Genomic DNA, 18,809 nt, shown 5'->3' with positions numbered 1-18,809 from the left:
GGAGGGAGGCCGGCCCCGGCAGCCGCCGCGATCAATGGGGAAGGCGGGCTGCGGCGCGGCGGCTGGCTGCTGGCTTTAGGTGAGCCCCGGGGGCGGAGAAGGGCCGGGAGAGGCGGGGGGTGCCGCGGAGAGGAGCGCCCGGGGCCGCGCCGCGGAGAGGCAGGATGTGGCGGGGAGACCGCCGGCCCGGCCCACCCCGCGACGCCGCCATGGCCCGGGCCGCCCCGCCTGACATGGCGCCGCGGCCCTTACCGCCGGCCGGGGCCTTAGTTGTTTCCTCCGAGATAACGAGCCGGCGTTCCCTCAGGCCCGAGCGGGGCCCCTCAGGGGTCCCGCCGCCCCTTGTCGTCCCGAGCGCTGCGTGAGGGAGCGGCCTGTCAGGCGGGGCGATCCCAGGGAGCGGGAGTCCGGGCATCAGCGATACCGGGGCTTTCGGGGGGGGGGGCGGGGGAGGTGACGGTTCTCATCGACCATCTCGGGAGTGAAGGGGGAAGAAGTGGCCCGGGGAGCGGAAAGGCACTTCAGAAGATTTTTAATTTCAGCAGCTTGTTAGTGCTGGCGGGAATTAAAAGTGCGTGGTGGCAAATAACGTTGCCCTTGAGATTTGTTTCACTTGTCTTTGTATGTCATTTCGGATTTGTCAAGGCTGAGAAGAAGAGAGTTTTAAGAACCGACTGTTCCAGAGACTGTATGAGGCGCGTTGCCCTGTGTTTGAGGCAGCGGAGCAGGGGACTGGTGGCAGACAGCCCGGCGCTTCTAGAGCCACTTTGTAGGAGAAGGGTGCTCTGCAAGGAATATGTGCTTATACCATACAGCGTGCTCTGTAATACTTACCACAGCGAGCGAGTGTTGGGAACACGCACCGTGTCTGCCCAGGTGATGCTTTTCCAAATGCCTTGTTGCACACTTGGCGCTGAATTGTACAAAAGAGAGTCCAGGGAGTGGGTCCGTCAGTGTAGCTGTTTGAAAAAGGCGTTAAATACATTGAGTCTATGACGTTTGATATTGTCTTTCAGCACCTGCTTTGTGGTCAAAGGTTTCATTTTCAGTGGCCTTTGAGGGATAGAACAGAAATGCTTTGGTGGTGACCATATTTGCATTAAGAAAATTTCATAACACCACTACTTAACTATTTCTGATGTGAACACAAAATTAATTGTTAATTTTCTATGGACCAGGCTAACTTTAATTGGCTTGGGTATTCTATCTAAGTTTATAGACCCTAAGTCTAGATCTATTTTCTTCATTTAGTAGTTTGTCTTGTAGGACACAGATGACTTCGGGATGAGAGAGACCTGCCGTATGTAGTCCACAAAAATAATACACTGTTTTAAATAAAAGGCTTGGACCTTTTCCTTCTAAGATAAATGACAAAACTTCATGGATTGCAGTGCAAGAATTCAGCTTCATTCTTTAAGTATCTAAGCTGCACTGTGGCAGTGGATACCACAAAGACAGCAAGGCCTTTGGTCTGCTTACCAGAACATTTTCTAGTCCCTGTTTTGAATCAGAAAAACAGTAACAAACCCTGAGAAGGTGAATTAACTAAACCTGAAGTTTTAAAGTTTATGAAACTATGACATGATGACATTTTGCTTGAAGAAATCCTCACCATACGTTTGTCAGTCCTTCTGTTGACAAATTATTCTGCTTCTAAGTCACTCATTTCCTCCAACCTCATACCTGCTTTGTCCTCGTGTCAGATTAGTTTCAAGTGCAATAACCCTAAAAACATGTAATATAATTTGGAATAGTATGGAAAAGAAATGCTCTGGATTCTTCTTTATCTTAGTAACCTCCAGGTTTTAGGAATTTATGCTTTTTATTGATGCCATGCTCAGTTTAGCTTGAGGTGGCTTCAGGAGCTTTCCCAGAATGTCTCTGTGCTGGGGCAGATGGGTAAATATATTCACTGGTGAGATGTGCGTACTGGTGAGATGTAGTAAAAACAGCTTTAACTTTGGTAAATAAGAAAATCTACAGCTTTGCATTCTAGCAAGCTTCTCAGACCACAATAAAAGTGTCTTCTGGGTTTTTCCTTGAAAGAGGAAGTTTTAGTTACTGAATTGGCCAACAGTAAAACAGTCCATACTTTTTGCTGGAACTGGCTGGATGTTATTCTGATGCAGAGCAGATGGTTTCCTCCCTTGTGCCTCAGGTCTGCTGCAGGCTTGTTGTGATTAGGCTGCCACAGGGGCATTTGAAAGGTCTGTTTAACTCGTGTTTTAAAAACAGGGCAGTGTTGAGCTGATAGCGTAGTAGGCGGGATGCAGAGATATCCTCACTGAGGGTAACTGTAGAGAATCACTGGCACAGAGAAATGCTGTTGTAAAGGGGGGGCGAGTGCTCTCAATATTTTTCTGAGCAGAACTAAGTCCCCTCTCTAAGTGATGTCTGAGTGGCGTTTGGAAAATAAGTGAATCCATCTGCCTCAGTAAAATTTCCCCAACCTTCTCTCTGTCCCGGTGGTAGAATGTTAGTAAAATGGTCACCAAAGGCTGAACTTAAGAGGCTAAAATATCAACTTAGTGAACCCTTGGTTTTTACAGATTCATTCCGGCTATTTGCCTCATGCAGGTAAAAGATTTAAAACAGAACTAAAAAGTCAGGAATTAATACTTAGAAAATCAGTGGCTGCGGCAAGTGTTTTAAGACCATTCAGAATACTTCACAAAAAAAAATACAGCTGCCTGTAAGGCCTATAAACAGATGGCAGTATTTCTCTTCATCGTTCTCCTAGTCTGTGGTGACTGTTTTCTTATGACTGTTCTGAAGGTTTTTCAAGCCTTCCTTAGCCTAGGCCTGCCAGGCAGTGTGGGCTCCCTTCTGTGAGTGATTTTGAATGTCTGTTCACCTCTGAGCAGGTCGAGGCTGCTCTCTGCCTCACTGGATCAGACTCTCGGCTCATCTTTCATAACTGCCAAGGTTTTTCATAACCTCTGATCTTTCATAACCCCAAACGCTAGCCAGTTCCTCTCACATGCCTTTCGTAACCTACACACATGCCACGTGTTTAATCTCATCCACTTTGAATAGGCCCGTCCTGGATGAACCTGAAATACTAGTGTTTCTCGGGTGCTTCATCTGCCTGAATCCTCCTAAGCCCCAGCCAGATTCATGTAGAGGTCCGACTTCATTCCCTGAGACAACAAATGCTCAGCAGAGGGGAAAACCTGTTCCCTCTGAGCTCAGAGCAGAAAACAGAGCATGGTCATGGATTTCCTTCTCTCAGAGGGTGTGAAGCCCTCGTTGACTTAGGTGTGGCTCAGCTGGAGGTGGCCATCTCCTTCGCTTCCTGTCCTAAACCGCTGTGCCAGCATTCATCAGCGCAGCTGCTCTGTGGGCCACCTGGAGATCCCCGTTGTGGTCTGCTTGGTCTGTGGTGCAAAAAGCAGGGTCACTCAGAGGGGAAGCTGCTGCAGATGAAATTGGTTTAATTACGCCTTTTAATAAGCCTTAGCTTGCCTTTCTCTTCTTCGACAGTAATTCGACAGCGCTTCTTTGAGCATGCTGTGGTGGTGCAATAAAATTGGCTGTAGTTTTTGCAGAGGGAGGGTGACCTCTCTCTGTAGCTCATCAGCCATCGACATGGGACCCACAGATGTCTTCCAGTGCAGATACTTGTCACTTCATGGGTTTGATGGATGATCTCTTAATAGGGAATTAAATGGGAGAGCAAGTGGCTAACAGCTTTAATAAAAACAGAGAGGGGGAAAAAAAAAAAAGAAAAAGGAAGTAATCTGTTGGAGTTATTAGCCTGAGTGCGAAAGATCATTTCCTCAGCATGACAGCCAGAGGCTTGCTGCGCTGTTATTAAAGCACTTAAATGGGAATCCATGCAGATGGTGTTTTTACACAGCATAGGATTATATTGGATTAGTCATATAAAATTGTTGTTTACTGTCTCTAGCCCTTTTCCCTGGAGCTTTTTTCAGTATCTCACGAAGAATGAAGTTTGAGCTTGCCTTTAAGAGGTAACCCAGATCAAGCTTTTTTGTTTGTGCTAACTACTACAGTGTTGTAGTTGTTTAGTGCAATGGTCACCTTGCAGTGAGGGATTTTATGGCTGATAAAAGAGGATGTTTGGCCCAGATTTTTGTTTTGCCTTTAGGGGTTACAAGAAGTGAAGGTAAATCCTAAGGAGATTCTCTCTCTTCTTGCTGGACTCCCTAGAAGAGCTGTCCTGATCCCACTTCTGCTTCGTCAGAGGCAAACAGAGATAACTAACATTGGCACCATTTTTCATAATGCTCGCTCATGACTCATTAATGACATAATGCTTGATTAATGCACTAACTGGTGTATTAGGTGTTCCTTGTGTTCCCTTTCTGTCACGCAGAGTCATATTCTGATTGCCTTTCTTCTCTACGTCCAGAAGACCCAGGGATCTCTGCTTGGACATCCTCTGCTTTTTGCTTCCTTCCACAAACTAACCAAAAGAAAGTCTCAAACATGCAGTGCAGGAGTCTCCCTTCACATCTGCCCTGGGGGTTGGTTAATGTGGAAATTGAGATTTTTGGCTTCACGGTCTGACAGACAGCTTTACTGGTAAAATGGTGTCCTTCAGTGTTTTCTGGAGTTTTCAGGCTGGCTCTGTCATCCCGGGAAATTTTCCTTTCCAGGAGGTATGGCTGCAAGAGCTTTCCTGGGGTGCAAGTGCCTTTCATTCTCCACCGAGATATATTTTTCTTCTCTGGAGGGAGTTCTGTGCACAAGGTAATACAGTCCCAAGCTGTTACTCTTTTTCCTAGACCATGTCTGTGGGTATAGAATAATACATGGTAAAGGTCTTTTTCCCTGGCCTTGAAGGGAGAAGCGCCAGATTGTCTCTGCCACACGCATGCCAGTAATGTTTTTTGAACATTTATCCACTGAAAATACTAAAAATAATACCCCCCCGAAAACAAACTAGTATTATAACCTGATGTTTCTGTCACTGAAAGTGATACAGAACTTCTGTCAGTGTGCTGGGGCAGGGAACCCTGTAGCTTAATTTGTTTTAATAAATATTACCTCTATTTGGTTTTGTCAGCTTTAAGATGAAATTGATTTCCTCTTATTCTTATATATTATGAAAAAAAGATTTCTTATTTCTAATTCTGCAAACAGTCATCTTAGATCCAATCAGGTCTTTGTGCTTTTCATCTTGACATGCAGCAAATGGTCATGTTTTGAACTGAATTCTGAACTTTTGGATTTAGCTGTCCTCTGTGGCTGTGCCAAGGCTCAGGAAAGCCAGACTGATTCTCCCTGTTTCAGAGAAGGCTCCTGAACATAAATGGAATTATTACCTCCTGACCCAAGCTCAGAACACGATGGGGAAAGGGCCTTTTTCCTGTGTTGGCCATTTTGCTTGAGATTGTTCCATGATTCTTCAACTGGCGTTTGTCTGTGAGATTGACAGCACTGGTTGTGCCAAAGAATGTAACAGGCGGAAGGACTGTATGAGCCTTGCCATCTTCTGCCCTGAAAGGGACTGAAGGAGTCATTGCTGACAGAACTGATGGATAGAATAAAAGAGATTAATTAGGGGCAGGCGAAATTTTAATGTGATTTTACAAAAGCATGTAGATTTTCACAGGAGAATTTTAATTCCTGGAAAATCTCTTGAGGATAGTATGTCTCTGAGGGTTGAAAGGACACATACTGCCCTTTAACCTGGGGGGGAAAAAGGCTACGCTTGGAATTATTGTAGGGTTGCATCAAGTAATCCCATGCTCATATATTAAATATAACACTTTCGTGGACACGCAGCTGAAAAAAAAGTGCTATGGGTCACATTCCTGCTGTTTGGCAGTAAGTAACAGGGTCAGCACTGCTGGAATCGATGACTTTTTCTTTAGTGTGTGCCAGCACATGAATTTGTTCATACCAAGGTGAGTTAGAAACAAAAATGCAAGGAAAAGAGAACATACTCAGCAAATCAACTGAATAATAGTGCAGGGAAATGCTTCTGCTGTAATTGTTTACAGTGGAAAGTAAGTATCTTAGTGGGATTTCATACATTTACCGTCACAGAGAAATTTTAAAAAAAAAAATCATATATTGTTAGTATCTCTGGAAAATGAACATGTTTTCTAATCAAGTACACAAAAGTCTTTTATAATTTGTATAAACTGTGTTTGTTTATACATGCAGGCTAACATTATCTTTCAATTTTTGAGTACTTCAAAATCTGATGTCTAGTGCTACCCAGCCGTGGGATATGTGTACAGATCTATTGAGTATCTTTAATTTGGAAGAACAGATGCTCATTTTGAAGTGGGGCCTCTCTAAATCAATGACCACTTTTGAAAATGTTTGATAATATTTTTCATGATAAAACCTGCAAGAGCTTCAGCTGAGGCTTTTTCCAAGAGTTTGAAGATGCGAGTAGGTTTTTTCTTTGTGTCAGTTGGATCAGCACTTGTTTGATAAAATCTGAATCTTACACAAACTCCTTGCAGGTCTAATTGCATAGTTGAGAAACCTGGCTATTTTCTGCTTCCTCCATCTATCTTCAATTCTTGTGCCAGCCATTGAAAAGCAGGACAGAGGGGGGGCTGCGCGGCTCAGTTAGTAGGTCAGAAATTGGGAATTCTTGTTTCCCTTTTAGCTCTGGTGGCTCATTTCCCAACTTTTCTGTGTGGTGTTTTCTCTGTCTAGGTTGTGCTCTGAGTGCTGCCCAGTGCTGCCCTTCCATGCCTGCTCTAGTTTCCACAGGGGCCCTGAGTGAATCCGTCTGTGCTTCCTCTTCTTTTTGTTTTACTGCTTCACCCACAGTATTTAAAAAAACCTAAAACCAAACCAAACACCTGGGTACCATAAGAATGTAAGTCCTAGCAAGCCTTGCACGTTTTATATAAAATACTGTCCCTTGATATTCAAGTGTCCTTGCCTTGTATGGTATTAAGCAATTATGACTACTCCTGACATTCCCAATATTGAGGAAAAAAATTGTTACCCTACTCATACTGTCTACAGTGAGATATGCTGGATTCCACTGTGCTGATCTTTCTCTGCCACACTGTCTTATGCTATGGCTTCCCTTTGTCACTTGAAAAATTATTTCTGAAGTAGTCATTTTACAAAGTTTTACAAAATATCAGAATTACTATTATATTAGAGCCTGTTCTTTTCTAAATTAATAACGTAGAATCATTGAAATATTGGCCTAAAAGGGGCTTTAAAATGATCTTTTTGTCTACTTGCTGTATGCCAGTATGCATACCTGTATCCAAAGTCATGCCTGATAGGTTGTTTCTCTGATCCGTTTGTTAAAGCTTTTAGTGAGGGAGAACTATGTGTATTTTTCTCTCGTGATATTAAGAAAATTTTCTGTATCATCCAACTGAAATAATCTTTGTTGGAAAGTAACTTTATGCTCATCCTCCTCTAGGGGACATGGGAAACAATTATTACCGACCTTTACAATAACCAAAGATAAAGACAAAGTCAGTTAAAATTATTCTTGGCAGTCTGTTTTCTGGACTAAACAAATGCAGCTATTTCAACCCTTCCTGATATGCTGTATTTTCTTCCTCATGTAATTTTTATTCCTGTTTTCTGGACTCCTCAGGATGTCATCTGAGATCTTGTTTGTGCTGGATAAAACAGAGTAGAACTGAATAATTACATCTCAGGATATTGCTATTCCATTTGAAAATGGGATTTCCCTTGCTGGCTGGTATTATACTTCCCAATGTTATTTTATTTTATTTTTTTACTACTACTGTAGCCAGTTACATCCAGCTGTATTTTTATCAAGAAGTGACTTTCTGGTTTTCATACTATGAATTGTCAATTGCGAATTTACTCAATGTTAGTTGCTGATTAAAATAGCAATTTTGTTGTCAGGCTCTTTAGAGAGGAGGTGGCTTGTCCTGGGCCCCAAGAATTAGCAGTGTTGTGTGGCTGCTTCTGCAATTATAGAACCAATACAGAAATCTTCTCAGGCAGAGTGGATTTCTGGCAGCAGTTAACAGCATGGGCACGTCGTTCCCTCCCATCCACTTGCGGATAGTTAACAGCCTCACAGCTTGGATCTTCTGTATATTCAGCTCAGCACAGTGGCGTCTACCTTGCACTGTGACCTCTGTGCGAAGCGCAAGGAGTTGCCCAGATGGGTGATGGGCTGATGCAAGTTGATGGCGGAGGAGGAGAGATGCTAAGGTTGTGCCCTGGAGCTAGAGGTGGGCGCCACCTCCCTTAGTCTGATGACATTTACAGTTCCTACTTGCAGCCTTATGTGACCGGAATGTCTTGTATTGTGTGTTAGGTATGTTGTAGGCCCACAGCAGGCAGTAGTGAGCTGCTGTCATCTCCCCCCTCTCTTCCCTAGCATGAATGGTTCCTAGAAAAAACATCCAGGCTCTGCAGTCGGTGGGCTACACAGTCAAAATGGAGGGCAGGTGACATCTGGCAACGTTTTACACCAAAAAAAAAAAGATGGCAACATGCGATGGGCCGTAAGTAACAGGAGAGGCAACATTTTATACGAAGGCAGGAGATGCAGAGAGCAAAAGAAGATTCAGATTTGAGACTTGGAGAATGAGAGAGAAACAGGAAAGGCTTTGAACGGGCAGTAATAAAGACTATTGTGACCATCAGGCAATAATCACGGCTTTGGGTCACTCTTGCTGTGATGGGTGATCTTCTTGTGACTGGTGAGTGCCTACTGTTGGTATGTTATCTCTGAGGTCCAGTCTGTCATGAGGGTGGAACATACAGGCTTTTGTCCTGCCTGTATGCCCTCCAGCCTAGTCTGCCAAAAATACCTGTGAAATACAAAAAACCCCACAACCCCCAGCAAATAGTAGGAATACAAATTGTTTGTAGTAGTAATACTACAAACAATAAGGATTCAACCCCTCCACACTGGGTAGCAGCGATATCAAGCGTGATGTTACCTCCTGCCTTGATGGATGTTACTGAAGGGCCTGTGGCTCCTGTTGTGATGGGAGCGGGAGGTGCAGAACACGCTTTTGTAGAGATACATAACTCAGTGTGTGTTGATGTAGAGATGTGTCCACGCAGATCTGTGATCGCCAATATTCTCAATCCCATGCACTCAGCATCTGTTAGCCACGGAAAATAAAATTGTGAATAAAACTAATGACGGTTAGGAAGAGATGAGCTGAGACTGGCTGTTTTTATGCAGGCTCCGGAGGCTGAGGCTCACGGCCGCAGTCAAGCGGATTCCAGAGCCCCTCCTCGGCTGGATCAGGAGTCCCGCTGTCACCCTGGGATGCAGGCCGGCCGGGAGATCTCTGCCTCAGGGACCGCAAACGCGCCGTGCGAGCCCTTCCCCCGCCGCGGGGCAGTGCCCGCCGGCGGCGCTCGCTGCTCAGTGGGCCGCCGCGCTGGGTCCCGGCTGCCTCGCACCCCGTCTGTGCCGCCCCGAGCGGAGGAAGGAGGCCTGCCGCCAGGGGCCGCCGTCGCCGCCTTCCCCCTCCCGCAAGCCCCGGAAGAGCGGCCGGCGCGCCGCTTGCTCCCGTTTCCCTAGCAACGACGAGGGGGGAGGCGTGTAGCCAGGGCCCTTGGCCGTGTGTGGTCGCTCGCCTATAACGTCCACTGTTCGGAGCCTATCCGGATGGGCTTTGGTGACCAGGGGCGCCTGCTTGAGAGCGGTGAGGCGGGCGGTGGTGACAGGCAGTGAGTAGGGCAGCTAGGCGGGGGCCTTCCACGGCGCGGTCCACTCGGGGTGGCGGGTGCGTTTGAAAACGAACGAGCGAGCGGGCCCCGGCCTTTCCCGGGGCCCCCTCGTCATGGCCCTGCCCGCCCTCCACAGGTGCCTCCAAGTGAGTGCGGCCCCCGTCCGGGGCGCGCCCCGGTGCTCAGAAGCCCCGCGGAAGGCCGGCTCGGCTCGGCTCGGCCCGGCCCGGCCTGGCCTGGAGAGAGCGCCCAGACTCGCTCGGGCGTGGCGGCTCTTGGCTCGGCCGGGTTCCCCTTTACCTTCGGGGGCAGAGCTTACAGCAGCCTACGGTTTCTCGTTGCTAGTCTTCCTTCTGTTGAACGAGTGTCGGTTGGCAGCATCAGCTTTACTTAATACCCTGTAGGTTAGGGCAAAAGCTGCAGAGGGACTTTTTACAAGGGCATGTAGTGGTAGGATGAGGGGTAATAGCTTCAAACTGGAAGAGAGTAGATTTAGATTAGATGTTAGGAAGAAATTTTTCACTCTGAGGATGGAACAGGTTGCCCAGAGAAGTTGTGGATGCCCCATCCCTGGAAGTGTTCAAGACCAGGCTGGATGGGGCTTTGAGCAACCTGCTCTAGTGGAGGTGTCCCTGCCCAGGGCAGGGGGGTTGGAACTCGATGATCTTTAAGGTCCCTTCCAACCTAAACCATTCAATGCTTCGAATGTAGTTAGTTGCATTTGGTCATAGATGAAGCGATAGGCATGATTGCATACTGCTGGATGAGGTTTAGCAAATGTGCATGCAAGAAGTTCTGCTAGTGTGGCTGTAGTTCAGCTTTTCAGCTTCGGTGAGATTAAAACAAATAAATAGAAGTTAGTTGCAGGGCTGATGGTTAGAAGTATAACTGAAAGTTTGTATATTTTGTTCCTTTGTGGTTTATTTTTTTCAAATACAAAACCAGTTTGCCTTATCATTTACTAATTAATTATGAAGTTACATTGGAAGCCTTAAATATATATGTTAAAGAAATTGTGTTTTAGTTGATTCTTCATAAAGTTTAAAGCCAATTATTTTTCCTGCCATTTTCCTTTATATATTTAAATAGTTCAAGACAAACATAGTAAAACTTTTGGGAGAGAATTTTAATCTGAAATGTTATCAGCTTACTTAATACTTTCTTTTTAATTGTCTTCCTTTTCAGCTCAGCGATGAAAATGAGCAGTTAGTCAAGAAGCTGAAAAAACTACATATAAAAAATAAGGCACTAGAAAAGAATCTGGGTCAGATCCAAGAAAAACTATGTCTGCAGCAGTTAATACATGACTCCGTCACAAGTAGAGAGTAAGAATTGTCAAACATTACTTTTTGTGTCAAAAGAAGTACAGTATTTCAGGACTTATACCTTCAGATGAACTAGGCCTTATGCGTTCTGTGTGTTTTGAGGGGCTGTCTGTGAACAGGATGGTGGGGGTGGAGAATGCTGGAGACATGTAAAGGAAAAAAGGATGGCTGGGGCAACTTGCATAAAATTCATCGTTGTAGTAACCCAAACAATTTGAATATCAGTAAGTAATACCCTCTGCTTAGCCAACATGTCATCTTGGTCTAATTGCAAAGAGTTTTAGACTATTTTGCCCCCAAACTAGTAAGATGGTTAAATTATATCAATACTGTTCAAAAAATTTGGAAACTGGGAGCTTAGAGCCTGAAAAACTATAGCTCTAGTGTTTTAAAGAGTGTCCTGCCAGGATTTAAATACCTGTTTGCAAAAAATTTCAAGTTTAAATTTGGTGCATTTATGAACCTGCATGGAAACCTCTATTGTCAATCAAACTGAAAAGTAATTTAGCCTTTTTCAGTTGCTTTGTTTGATCCAATTAAAATTGTAACATCTGATTTTATTAAGCTGTTGTGTTTGTTTCAATTAAGTGTTCAAGTTCAAACAGAAACCCATTTATCGCATAAGGGTGGATACAGCAAGGATCTCAATCTAGAGGGTGACAGTGTCAGGTGAGTTCTTGGAAACTGGTTCTTCACAGAATTAAGCATTCTTCTCTGTGGGGTAGAATGTGTTGTTCATGGTTAAGTCAGTTGAATTTTGTTAACTGTTAGGGAAGCTGCTTTCAGCCTTTGAAGAGATGGAAAATAATTTTATTTACATTTTAAAAGAAAATACTAAATATTAGATTAATCTTGAAAATATCACTAAAAAAAGAACAAAATAGATTTCTTAAATTTTTCACTAAGAAAAATTGAATGAGCTAAGGCAGCTCCATGATGTTCATGCATGTGTGATATTTTTCATAGAATTTTAACCTAGAATTATGTCATTTGATTTTCTATTTTGTAGGAGTTTTCTTAGCTAATTTTTATAGCTCAATTTTATATATATATATATATAAAATCTGTAGGCGAGTACTGTTTTCAAAATAAGCTGCAAAAGTGATTCTACTTTTCAGCCTAATTGATTTTAGAAGTGAGCCACTACTTACTCTAGTTTGCCAGTTAATGCTAGATATAAACTCTTGTAGCTGCATTTTTGATACAAAAGACACACTTTTCTTTTAAGAAAATGTATATTGAAACATTTTAACGACTAGACATACTACATGATATGTTGGTCTATGACTTAATTTTAAAATAAATAGGCTGCTCCATTCTTTCAAAGGCTCCTTTTTGTCCACTGACAGAAATGGGCTGCGGATCTTACAAAGATGGAGGTGGTCCCTACTGCTCTTGATCCAAGGACCCTGTTTTTAGTGTTTCTTTTAGGTTGCTGTAGAAGGCTTGGTGTTTTTTCTTTGTTTTTTTCTTTTTTTTTAATACTATTTCAGTCAACCAGGCTTTCTCTGTGCCAACTACATATGAAGGCTGGGTGTCTAGCTCTAGGCTTGAGTTGAGTACCTAATTAGATGTTTATGTCGAAGAAGTCTGAGTTATTCTTTGAATCTAGTGCTGGACCTGTTTTGTATTAGGTTGCTTGTAGGTACCCTGGCTTAGCTTTTTTTTCTAGCATCTATTTGTATGTTTTTTTCACAAAGCTGTTCTATATTAGTATCCCTCATCCTGCTTGTGGTGCGCAGTCATGACTTGGTATGAAGGCTGGCTTTTATTCGAGTTCCTAACAAAACAAGAAAAATGTCTGTTCGTGTTCATCAATTACATTATGGGCCTGGATATATGCAGACTGAATGCTATGAAATACTGTAGGAAATTAGGGTAGCAGAATTTGATGCAAGATAATATCAAAGGGAATGATAATATCCCAAATCTGTTTCTTTTACATTGATTTTACCCACTCACACTCATTTTGTTACAGATTTCATTCACTCGTATACTCACACCCACGTACTCAGAAGCAATGATGTGTCTGTCCAAGCGATCTGGCCAAGGGTTGCTTGGGTGCGACATGGAGAGCTTAGAATGCTGCTTCATGAGTCCTCATCGTGGGTTCTTGATTGGTGGCACAAAACTAATTTATGGACGAACTATTTAGTATACTTTAGAAGAGGTCTTTTGCCATTCCTGCTGTGCTAATGGGGAGAGGAATGATATGTGACATGCTGCAAACTTGTTGCCACTCTCCTGTTGTTAGTGTAAAGGTCTTCCATCAACAAGTTATTTGTGCTGAGGTTTAGTCAGAATGTGGCCATGTGGGCTGAGGGTCCTCAGTCTGGCTGAGTGAAAGGGATTCTTTGCCATCGATACAGTCTATTATTTTAACTCTTGCTTTGCTGTTTTTTTCTGGTGCTTTCGCTTTGTTACTGGTCACACTTCATCTTAAACATTTCTATTACAAGTCCCTACAGTCCAAGTGATCTTTATGGGGCATCTGTAATACTTTTATCATGAAGTATGCACATCTTGCTGGCTTTCATTTTTTTATTGCAATTTATACATTTCCTCTGTTTTAGACTACTTCAGATGTATAATGAGCTACAGAAACGTTATGTTAAAGAAATCAAAACAAACCAGGAGCAAAGTGAAGAAATAAAAAATCTCACTGTAAGTAGAATTTGTAGGACATGGTATCAGATAGCCAAACATAAGCTTTTAGGGAGACTGAAAAGTAATTCTTACATTTGTAAAATGAGACTATGTTTTTCTTTCTATATTCGTTTTTGTTTCCCATGCCATTGAGATAATGGCAAGTAGTCTATAGTTCCCTTTGAAAGTGAACTCAGTCACTGGTATGTCTGTGACTGAAATCTGTCTCCCCTTTCCTTGCTTTTTTCTTTACTCACTTAACTACCCCTCCTTCCAGCCTCTCTTGCACCAGCCCTGGTATTTTTCTGTATGTGTCATGAGCTGATTTATTTCAGAAATGCAGCAGTAAGCTAACCAAACGAAGGCCAATAGTCTTCTGTCGGGTAGCGAGACCTGTTGGTTTGCTGTGCAAAGAGAGTAGCGTTGTAACTGGAGTGAAGGTAGGGTTGTGTGGCCAGGACTGGTTCAAGAAGCTACAACTGGGTGTGGTCTCTTTATGTATTGATCAAGCATTACAGCTTACCAGTCTAATTAGTCTTCTCCTAGCAGTCTGGAATATGTGCTTCGTCTGTTTGTAAATTACTATTCATTATGATTTGGATTGTATGTACTTTTTCTTAGAAGTTGGCAGTTGCTGCCATAAAAGTATGCTTTATTGTGCAGAAAGCTTTAGTGTCTTTGTGCATGTACATTTATACTGTCTTGCGAGCATGTGCTCAGTAACAGACTTTTTAAAAAACACATTTAATGTACGCAAAACTTCACTTGCTGTATTTTTTTTCTCCTTTCAGACACTTTGGATGAGTGTAGTTTTAAGTCACCGATTGAAAGCTTTAGGTTTGCATTCAGGATATGTTTCCAGTTGTATTTAGTTGAACTGTGTTTGTTCTATGCATTTTAAAAAAAATTAGTTTCTTGACAGATTAAAATTCATGAGCTAGAGCATAATCTTCGAGAACAGAGGCAGAGAATTGAGCAATTGGAATCTAAAAAGGTTTCCTGGAAAACTAGTGCTGCTTTTGGAAAAAGAAGTCGAGCCCTGGAGGGAGAAGTAACATCTTGCAGGAATGTGTCTAAAAAGAAGGAAACCTGTTGCAGTGAATATTTAGGTAATGGTATGGTTGATCCTGATGATGTTCCTTCCAGTATGCCCATCACCGAGGATGCGTTTAATTTCTGATCCAAAGGCATGCTCCATGTTATTTCTTCTACTTCAACCAGCGGTGTCTAAAGTGTTTTTCATTTTTGAAAACCTGTTATGTAAAAATGGCATCTCATAATCAATGTCCTATCTGTGGATCCAGCCCTGCGTTTGTTTGTGGCTAAAAATAAGCGTTTGCTGCTTTTCTCTTTTTCTGAAATTGGTCTGTTGGTGTAATCATGGGTGGGAGTGCATGGCTGGATTTAGTACTCTTTATTATTTATTCCAGTAAGCTGTATCTATGCAGATCTCTTAGTGATAACTTTTGCTGCTTCATTCTTTGCTTTTCAGACACTGATACACTAAAGAACCTGGTTTTAGCCTTAAAATATGGGACAAATCCAGACAATACTGGTTTGAGCACGTTCTTCCTTATAAGTAAATCCACAAGTTAAGGTGCAATCCTGTTTCACTTCAAAGCATAAAAGAAGAGATTGCAGAGGTCATATGATGTAGGCATAATTTCCAGGAAGCGTGTTGTCAGCAAGGGCTAATGTGAACCTCTTGTAAGTCAGAAAAAGGCAATCAAGGCATGTGATGCATGTTTTGTGAATTTTAAGGTAAAATAATTCCACAGTCTAAGAACATGGCAGATCCTGTTACCTTGCGTAGTACCTGGGAGTGTGCTTGGGCCCATTCTTAAGAATAAATCACTTTATGAGAAAGGTACTTTAAAAAACTGAACCATAATTTTCTAATATCACAAAACGTGGGCAGCTCTTTAGCTGTAATATGATTCATGTGAGGGGGAGGTTGACTGTAATGGTTGATGTCTATATTTTTTTATTTGAATATAGAGCTATTGTTGAAGGAGATTAAAAAGCTGAAGAAAGAAAATGAAAAGTTGTCTACAGAAAAGAAAGCACTAAAAAATGAATTAGCCGGATTAGATAAGGTAATTTATTTTAGGGCAAGTTTAAGAATAGGTGATTTTTTGAAAAACTAACTTTTCTGCCTGAACTGAAACTTATTTTTAGGCTGTACATGTGTTATCAAGCAAAATACATTAAAAAAAAATCAATTTACAGCATTCTGAGAAAGAAGTAGAAATGAATGACTCCTTGAAACATTAATGTTGCTTGGCTAAGGAAGAATAATAACGCAATTTTATTTTTTTTTTTTAAACAGCTATGGATTTTCTTCTGGATTTTTTTTTTGTTTAGGCAATTTAGATTCCTTCATGAGAGATTATTTGCTGCAGTTACAACATTAAAATTTCTCCTGGTAACAGTCTTAGTTCCTTCCAACAGACATTTGCAGGGATAATAAAAATATTTTTTATTTGATGATCACTTCTATTGCTTCGTGATATCAGTGAGAGGAAAGCTAGTTTCTCTTGAACTTAAATGTATCAAAACTATGCCTCTGGCAGAACTCTGAGCTTAGGGAGGGCAGAGGGGAGGGCTTTGAAGGTGTAGAAAGTGAAAGTGTGAAAATTTGGAAATTCTTGAAATTATGTGAGAAGATGAGTTCTTATCTAGCTATAGAAGGCAGTTTATTATACTGATTTAAGATTTTATTTTCAGCAAACAGCTTGTTTAAATTGTTTTTTGCTTGTTCTTCATGTCTTGTGTTAGATTTTTGGTTTAAGACTCTGTTTTCTTGTCTTGCAATCCTTTCTCCCAAGGTAAATAATATTATGCCAGCTTCCATTACAGGTGTAGTGGTAAGACATGGTGATAGTTTATTAGATGTGCAACTTGTAGAACATTGAGGCAGGGTGAGTTCTCGATCCCCACATTTGGGAGTTAGGGACAACTTGTGGCTGAAAGTTTCATCTTTCAGAAGAGAAATATGTAAATCTGAGGTTCTGGCTTTTTATCAGTGACCTTTTTTTAGGTAGTTTAAAGTCACTGTACGTTATTTGAGTTGTATGTAGCTATTAATTTTAAAAAGTCAGAAGAATAGGCAGGATAATATATCAAATGTAGCTGGATATAAATAGATACAGCATTACTCTAGTAGACAGGACTTTCCAAGGATGGTGAAATTAAGTCTTGGGTGATTGCACTCTGCTTGCTGTCCTTGCATTTCCCAACAACTTCCGCCTTAACTTACAAAGGATCAGAATTGCTCAATAGCAATTGAGTTGCAGGAGCTGAACAAAACATAGTTCCATTTAAGCTATGGGCCATTGATATTTTTAATAAATCAAGTTTGTTTCTATGAAGCTGAATTTATCTCCTAGTTGAATTAGGGATAGCTAGAACTACTTGCTAAGTTATGCATTCTGGGATAGCATAATTATGAAAGGATCAATATGAAAAGTGAAACCACATAGGCTGATGTTAAATAAGTTTTACAGGACTTGCTTTTTCTGGCTTTCTTATTGGACTGTCTCTTTATGTTCTGTGTAGCCTTACATATTGCTTTTTTTCATTCCCAGTTGAGCCTGCTGGATAGCGTTAGCCATTTTAGGCTCTGTCAAGTTTAATGCATAATAAGTCTTGCCCTTTGGAATATGACAATCAAACTTTTTAACATAGCGGAGTCATAAATAATAGTTCTTATTCTGAAATAGGACATTCATTAAAAAAGTAGTTGTACTCAAAGTTCTAAATGGATACTAGCAATTTACAAAGCAGTTAAATTTAAAAATATTTCATATCTTTCTAGGACTAAATATGGTATCCATTTTTCCATCTTAAACTCTTTAGTATTGTCTTCTTCAAATGCTAACATCCTCCTCCTTAGTTTAGTCTCCTCATCTTTCTCCTTGCTTGTTGTCTGTTTTTTATAATCTTGCAACTTTCAGATCTTCAGAGTTACTGGTGTGTTATCTGCTGCTGGCTGACTTCAGCACCTACAGCTGTGGTGTTGCACAGATGAGTTTGACATTATTCCCTTGTCGTTTTGGACTGTCATTTTGTAGCTTTCTGCTAAACCAACGTTTATTTCTTCACTTCATTGATCTTTCCTGTTATTAGTCTGTATTTCAGGCTCTAACATATCTTGAATTCTGCTTGCATTGTGTGTTCAGGGCAAAGTTTTAAATTATTACCAATAGTTGTAGTTGATTGCTGTATCTTGATAGCTGTGTTTGCATAACTCAGCCATACATTAATAAAAATAAAATGTCTTTGAACTTGGAAACAACTGAAATGCTGACTAGCTCTTACCGAGAATGTCTTTGAAAGAAACTCAAAGGTGAATATTTTTGGGTTTTCCTAGGATTTTTTTGAAGAGGTAGAAGATCTAAAGCGTGCTGTACAAGAATCCGTGAAACTGAATAATCAGTATGAAAAGTGCTTGAAACAAATAAGTGTAATGTATGGACTTCCTTTTACATCACATTTGTAACTACTGATTAACAGCAAGTAGATTTTCTACATAATTTTTTTTGGTACTTACTACAACGTTTACTACAACATGACTTCTATAGTACCGCATTTTGATAATATTATGGATCTCAATATGACAAGCTGCTCTGAAATGCTTTTGTATTTTGTGCCTTTGATTTTTGTTTATATGGTTTTTTTTTTTTTAAATAAACAGTGGTCTGTATAACTTCAGCCAAGTTTCAAAACTTCTCTCTTTCACACTTGTAAACTCCCTTCATTACAGGAGTGGTTGTGGGTGTTTATGGGAATGTGATAAAATCTTTGTATTTTAATTTGAAGAATTTCTCAATTTATCCTTTTCTGTAAAGTATATAAAATCAAAGTAGATGTGTAGATTTGGCAGTCTTTATGAATTTCAGCCCTAAGGATGTGCCAGTGCAGGCAGAAATTAATTCTATCGTTGAATTATTACAAAGGGATTTCTTAAAAAGAAAAATGCTAAATCCCTGCTTGGAGAGTTTTTCTTTAATCACAATAACAGGTTAAAATTTGTGGATGAAGGAAGGGTTTGGGGTTTAGAACTGGAAAGAGTGTATTCAGAAGGGTATGTCAGAGAGTTGTCTTGCAGAATCAAAACCAGAATTTGACAGAAGCTCTTATTTGATTGAAGAACAAGGTATTTGAAGAGCTCTGGTATTGGAAGTGCTGAAAGGAAACTGGAGT

General features: G+C 41.3%; 1 protein-coding gene across 1 annotated transcript in view; it reads left to right on the top strand.

Moving 5' to 3' along the window:
• The first annotated feature begins 30 nt into the window (after nt 1-30).
• Nucleotides 31-18,809, top strand: part of MPPE1 (metallophosphoesterase 1) — a 32,176-nt gene continuing 13,397 nt past the window's right edge. The window contains exon 1 of the mRNA XM_074146131.1: nt 31-79. The gene's annotated coding sequence lies outside the window, so the exon portion shown is untranslated. The remainder of the gene's footprint in view (nt 80-18,809) is intronic.

The sequence above is a fragment of the Numenius arquata genome, chromosome 4 (assembly GCF_964106895.1).
Source record: "Numenius arquata chromosome 4, bNumArq3.hap1.1, whole genome shotgun sequence".
Lineage (NCBI taxonomy): Eukaryota > Metazoa > Chordata > Aves > Charadriiformes > Scolopacidae > Numenius > Numenius arquata.
The sequence above is the reverse complement of the archived record's forward strand: the minus strand, read 5'-3'. Positions and strand labels throughout refer to the sequence as shown.